General features: G+C 47.9%; 1 long non-coding RNA gene across 1 annotated transcript; it reads left to right on the forward strand.

Annotated features, from left to right (window-relative positions):
• Window positions 1–4388: 4388 nt before the first annotated feature.
• Window positions 4389–6877, forward strand: LOC109273843 (uncharacterized). The gene is made up of 2 exons (XR_002083317.2): window positions 4389–5294; window positions 5995–6877. It is a non-coding gene; the product is annotated as an uncharacterized LOC109273843 (long non-coding RNA).
• The last annotated feature ends 232 nt before the right edge of the window (window positions 6878–7109 follow it).

Consider the following 7109-nt stretch of genomic DNA (forward strand, 5'->3'; position numbering starts at 1 on the left):
GCCTGACACGGGGCTTGAACTCACAAACTGCAAGATTGTGACCTGAGCCAAGATCAAGAGTTGGATGCTTAACCGAACGAGCCACCAAGGTGCCCCTAAAATAAAAAAAAAAAACAAAAAACTTTTATTTAATTTTATTTTATTAATTAATTTAATTTTAAATATAACTTATTGACAAATCGGTTAACCTACAGCGTATACGCTGTGCTCTTGGTTTTTGGGGTAGATTCCCGTGGTTCATCGCTTTCATACGACACCCAGTGCTCATCCCAACAGGTGCCCTCCTCAATGCCCGTCCCCCATTTCTCCTTCCCCCCCACCCCCTCATACACCCTCAGTTTGTTCTCTGTATTTAAGAGTCTCTTATAATTCGCCTGCCTCCCTCTCTGTTTGTAACTATAAAATAAAAAACTTTAAAAAAAAACTTTAAAAAACGGTAATCGCCCTTGCTAGCAAATAATTATTTTCTTTTTCTAAATTATACTCCAGTGGCTTGCACACGACTATAGAAACATCTCGCATCCTGGAAGAAAGAGCTCCAACTAGTTCCTGATCCTCCCCAGCCCCCTCCCGTCCTGCCATTCACGCAAAGGCAGATGTGTATTAACTACGGGGGTCCACCAATGGGTCTTGAGGGGCCATGTGCGGAATGTCTGATTTCTCACATTGCTGCTATCCCCTTCAGCTCGAATCCTTCGGTCTTGTGAACCGATGCAGGCTTGTAAAACAACACGCACTTGACCTTCGGTCTTTGCCCCGGGCCACTGCCTTCGCTGGGGTGCGTAGGAAGACAAGTTCATGATGCTCGAGTCTGAAGAAATAAGCCCAGAGTAGCTCGAATCACTGAACGTTCTCCCAGAGCAGTCCCTGATCCTTTCAATACCAGACCCCAACGAACAGATTAAGGAACATTCCAACACTGAACCGTCAGTGTCTTATCTGTGTGCACAGAACAACACAGAAATTTCTGGTGCAGAAAGTTATCCTCCAGACGTCCAGCCGGAACGTTCTAGCCACCCAATGGCATCATTTGAGTTTGTTGTCACAACTTTGAAAATCTTTAGAGTTTTCCCACTCGGTAATATAGATGCTTGTGGGTGTAACACATGTGTGCACATATACATTAGCTTACATGTGCATACATGTACGTATTTATAGGCACATGACAAAGGGTACAAATATGACATATGTCCAAAGCTGCTCTATCTCGTTGGACAACGCAGCAACAGACAGCAAACCAAAAGCAAACCAAAAGCGATGCCTTTGTGCTTCGGCGGGGCACCCGCCTCCCTCCATCCGCGGCCAGGTAGGGAAGGATTACTTGCAAAGGGCCAAACAGAAGTGACAGTCAGAGCGGTAGTGACTTACGTCCTCATTCTGAGCGCGTGACCGTTTTTACGGTTCCATCCGTTTCCTGTTTAATATGCAGTTTGGACATTTTGAGGAAGGAATCTAATTTCAGAATTGTCTACATATGTTTAACGACAACCATCACGCTGTTTGAAAGCACTTCGCTCTGAGTGACATATGTCTTGTGCGCAACTTACAGTGGGCCCAGAAATTTTTTTTCCAAAACAATTTTCTTTCAGCGGAAAATGTTGTACTGTTTCTGAATAACTAGCAAAGTTACATACTCCAGAAGCTAACTGTATCACAAGGATGGGCCGCGCACATTGATGCAAAATTAATAGGACTGACTAATTTTTTCCTATCCCTTTTATGGGGTAAAACCCCAAATACAGGGCACCTGGGTGGCTTAGTCGGTTAGGCGATCGACTCTCGGTTTCGCCGCAGGTCATGATCTCACAGTTCATGGGTTCAAGCCCTACATCGGGCTCTGGGCTGACAGTCTGGAGCCTGCTTGGGATTCTCTCTCTTCCTCTTTCTCTGCCCCTCCCCTGCTTGCCCTCTCTCTGTTTGTCTCAAAATAAATAAACTTAAAAAACAAACCCAACATACAAAACAGTGTTTCTCCTGAGGTCTTCTCTCTCTGCATAAGCTCCAAACAAGCTTTAAAATTATCTCAGCAGCTTCAAATTCATGTGTAAAGGCACATGCCTACGGTCTACACTTACGCTATCCAAATCCCGTGTAGCTCTTAGAGGAAAAACTCTCACTACTCTTCAAACAAGGAGAAGACCCCAAATAACTTGGTGTCATCGATCATTTGCGCGAGTTCTCAATACCAGACACAACGCAGACGAGACTCAGGGAAGTTTCCGTGAAATCCCCTTGCTATGCCCATGTGCTCGGGCCATGGGGCTAAAGGGGAGGCACACCCAGGGACTTTGGGCCTCCCCACTGTTAGGACAGGGTTCACTCTGCTGACGGTTGAGGAAACTGGAAAAGAAAGAGAAGCAAACTCATCGTGTTGCAAACCCAGCACTGGACGGGAGTCCGGGTCAAATCCCTGCTGGAGGTTATCAGCAAAGTAGACTGCACACCATCACACTGGTGGAACTTCACGTTTTTTCCTACCTCCCTCAGTCAATCCACGGTCATCTCATACCTGCTCTGCCAAAGTCACTGCGCTCGTCCAGACAGGAGACGCCAAGAGCGGTGGAAACAAGCCTGTCCTCGTGGAGTCTGTGAACTAAATCGGAAGATACAGGTACAGCCCCGGTGCTGTGTCGGGGTTTGCAAACGTCTTACCAGCCATTCCTGTCGCCCAGCACGCACGTGGAATGCTTACAGTACAGTCAGTGTCCAGCTGGCGTGAAGCTATATGTGATTGTAGACACCACATAAATGACCTAGATATTTAGTTATATTATTTCGGAAGGTGTGATATCCGAATTAATTGATGTAAGTCATCAGACATGACCTAGGCGTCATGGGACAGATGTGTGGGACTGATTTAAATGTACATCCCTCTCAAGTGTCTGCTCTCACCCGGCCATCTCTATCAACACCATTTACCGCTCGTATTTATATTTCTAGAGCACTCCGCCAGGTGTTATTCTAGAATGGTTTGTTTCAGGAAGTAATAACGGTGGGGTTTTGGTTTCATGCAACTGGTCAGTTTTATTTTTTTTTTAATTAAAAAAAATTTTTTTTAATGTTTGTTTATTTTGGGGAGAGAGAGAGAGAGAGAGAGAGAGAGGGAGAGAGAGAGAGAAAGGGCAGAGACAGAGAGGGAGAGCTTGACATGGGGCTTGAACTCACGAACTGTGAGATCATGACCTGTGTGAAAGTCAGACACCCAACAGACTGAGCCACCCAGGTGCCCCAACTGGTCAGTTTTAATATCGATGATGGTGCTCTTCTGTGTGAGCTTATGCAACTTGATTATTTACTTAAGAAAAGAAGGCTGAACAGAGACAGAGGGTTGCAGAATCCTAGCTCTTGAAGCCTTGCAAGGGCAAGTGTGACACAGTAAGAGACACATAGAGCTACCCGTCCTTGGTTCCTGACCCAGAACTCCTCAAACTCTTGACTTCCCTGACTACTGGGGCAGACAGGAGCGTCTCACCTAGAGCTCCGGGATCTCCTGGGTGATAGGAGCATCGTTTGTTGTCACAAAGCAACACTCGGCGACCTCCTGGATGAGGGCTGGTCACCAGAAAGGCCAAGCCATGATTAGCAGCTTGGAAATTTCAGCCCCACCCCATCCTCTGGAGAGCGGAGAAGGAGCTAGAGAGTGAGTCAATACTGGGTCATTACCTACGTGGCGAACCCTCTCTCAAAATCCCCAATCTATGGGGTTTGGAGAGCTTCAGGTTGCTAAACACGCCCTAAGGGGTGGGATGAGACACGCCAACCCCACGGAGACAGACGCCCTTGCACCCAGGACCTTTCCAGAATTCACCCTCTGTACCTGTTCATCTGGCCATTCATCTGTATCCCTTATCATATTCTTTATAAGCCAGTGAATGTAAGTACGTTGTTTCCTTGAGTTTGGTGAGCATTGATAGCAAATTACTGAACCTGAAAGGGGGACGTGTTGCTGACTCAGAGAGAAGTGTGGGTATCCTGGGGAGCCCCGACTTGAGACCGGCAATGTGAAATGGAGGCCATGTTCGGACTGAGCCCGTCACCTGTGTGGTCTATACTAACTTTGGGTGCTTCGCGGCATATTGGAGTCAAACTGTAGGACAGTCAGTTGGTACCTACAGAGAACTTACAAACTGCTTGGTGTGGAAAACCCACACATTTGGTGTCAGAAGTAGCGACAGTGGGGGCGCCTGGGGGGCTCAGTTGGTCAAGCGTCAGACTTCGGCTCAGGTCATGATCTCACAGTCCGTGAGTTCGAGCCCCGCGTCGGGCTCTCTGCTGAGAGCCCGGAGCCTGAAGCCTGCTTCGGATTCTGTGTCACCCTCTCTCTCTGCCTCTCCCCCGCACTTGTGCTCTGTCTCTCTCAAACATAAGTATTAAAAAAAAAAGTAGAGCAAGTGAATTTTCCAATGTTCAGTAAATCTAGAACTGTCCAGCCACGTTTGTCAGAGTCCCTAAGAGGATCTGCTGTGGGAGGTTCCCTGGCGGCCTCACCTGGCTCCCAGGGTCCGTGGGACCGACCCTTCATCACACCGCTCTCAGCATTGTCCTCTCCCGACGACCTCTGCACCCTCCTCCTCCACCCGAGACTCTGTTCTTCTCTCCACCCTTCAAGGACAAGCTGACCTCAGGGCCTTTGCACGGCAGCTCCCTCAGCCTGGACTCCTCTTCTCCAGGTGTCCTCAGTGCTCACTCCTCACTTCCCTCAGGCTTGGCCGAAAAATCACGTCCACAGAGTAAAAGTAGCAAAAAGTAGCAAATGCTTCCTCTGCCTTCCCCCTTCGCCTGACCGGACATTTTATCTCTAGTGTCTGTATGTTTATTCCTCCCTCGTCCGCTCCCCTTCCTCCACGCACGAAGCCTTCGCGGTCAGAGATGCACGTTCCTGGCGCTCTCTCTGCAGCACCTTGCGCATCGCCTGGCACGTAACGGGCTCTCAAAAACATCTGTGGAACGAGTGAACTACGGGCAAGGAGGATCACAAAGCACACCCATCGTGTGCTGTGTATTTTTCCAAAGCGGTTTTAAACTCTCACAGCCAGCAAACCAGGCAAACAATGCCCTTGCCATTCGCTCTTCTCATGGGGGAGCCACTTGACTGAAATCTGTGAGCAGTACAGCAGGGTTCCTTGAGTTCTTCGGCTGGTTCATTCTGTGTGCACGGCTGTTCCAGTGACGCTGCGACGAATCCCGGCATCTCTCCAAAAGGACACTAAGTCACGCTCTGTAACCCAGAGTTTGTTGCTGTTACTGTGAAATCCACGGACATGACTTTTCAACTGGATTGATCTACCATTTAGGTGAAGAGACTGTTTTAAAATACCTTTCCCTGCTCTGGTTTTCCTCCGAATTTCTAAGTCTGTCTGCATATTTTATCATTTTTCGTTCTTTCCTCCAACTCCCTTGACCATCAGAGGTTATCCTTCCAGTGGGGGGTGGGGGGGGGGGAGAAAAAAAGCACTTGATAAGGAGTTCTGCGAGATATTTCTCAGTGCGCTATAAATAGTGACAGTTGGCTTGGATTCCTAATTCCTGCTCTTTTGTTTTCCTGCATTATTTTTGGGGACTGTAAAAAAAAATCTAGCACATCTAGACGTGTTATTGCTTACATTAAAAGAACATAAAATGTCTTTCTGGAATGTCAGGAAATCCTAAAATTAAAATTAGATGATTGTATTCATGCTTTTGTTCGTTCTCCCAACAAGGATTCACTGTGTCCCTGACATGAGTCACACACTGGGGTGAGCGTCCCCTGCTTTCTGATGGATGCGTGCAATCCCCAACAGAAAGCAAGCCATTGTCCGAATGTGGGTGGCACTCTGTGTGTCCTCATTTTCCTCTTTACCGGAATGGTGCAGACAGAATAGTCCCAGAGACAAACTGGCCGTTGCGTCGGCCTCCTTTCCTTCCCTGGAGAACCCCTCAACCGAGGCATTCTGCCACGTTGCCTCAGTGTAACTTTACATGTTTGCTTTTGTTTTCTTTCCCTGCTCATTACAGATCCACTCTCCTTCAAAGTCCCCCAGAACCTTCCTTTCAGCCATCCTCGAAGGTTCAGAAGCAATCTGAAAACTCACCCATGTAGTGCTGTTCGGAGAAGAGTGTGCTGTGTACCTGTGGGTTTGACCATCGCCATGGCTCCCCCCGCCCACCCCAAGTCCTACCCTGGGCCCCAAGAAGTGCATTTCTCGTGATGGAAAATGGGGGCTTCTGGAAGACTGTCACATAAAATAACTTCAGAGGAGGGGATCCCCACCCTAAACACAGCTGATTTCTCAGGCCCATAGTGGTAATGTCTCTTTGTGAACCAAATAATTATTTTCTCATTGAAAACCTGAGACAAACGGGTTTTATTGGGTTCCTAATTGTTATTCCCGAAGATACCGTCTTTCAACACCCTCCTCACGTCTTATCCACGTTGCTGTTTTCTCCTTTCTTCAAAGCGTTGTAGAAAGTCTCTCCTCAGTTTCCAGAAGGCACGAAGATTACCAAGATTGCTCTGACGTGCAGGAATAAACAGAAATGTAAGAATACATGAGTGGTTTCCCCGCTGAGGCAAAATCCACATGGGATAAAGAAGAGATTAATGCTTTCAAAAAGAATATTCGTGGCTTCTTATTTTCAAAAAGGGAGCTCGCTAGGAAACCTATGCTATAGGTCAGTATACAGCTAGACTCATGAGTCGAATAAGCAGGCCAGGGGTGGGAGATGGGGTGTAGACACTCCAGGGTCCCCTCCGCGTCACCTCGGCCTCCCCATCTAGCTGAGACCGAACGGACATTCATTCCGTCATCTCGATTACGCACCAGGAAGGTGTGACATAATGTAAGCAGCCCTTCACGCTTTAGTGTGAATTATAGCACTGATAAAAATCTTAACAGAAGCAAGATTAAAATCTTTTTTTAAATTTTTTAAATGTTTATTTATCTTTGAGAGAGTGAGAGAGCGAGAGAGCGATCAGGAGCAGGGAAGGGGCAGAGAGAGAGGGAGACACAGAATCCAAAGCAGCTCCGGGCTCCGAGCTGTCAGCACAGAGCCCGCCGCGGGGCTCGAACCCACCAGCCCGCGAGATCGTGACCTGAGCCGAAGTCGGACGCCCAACCGACCGAGCCCCC

Source organism: Panthera pardus, unplaced genomic scaffold (assembly GCF_024362965.1).
Source record: "Panthera pardus isolate Hobbes unplaced genomic scaffold, ASM2436296v1 HiC_scaffold_6, whole genome shotgun sequence".
NCBI classification, from domain to species: domain Eukaryota; kingdom Metazoa; phylum Chordata; class Mammalia; order Carnivora; family Felidae; genus Panthera; species Panthera pardus.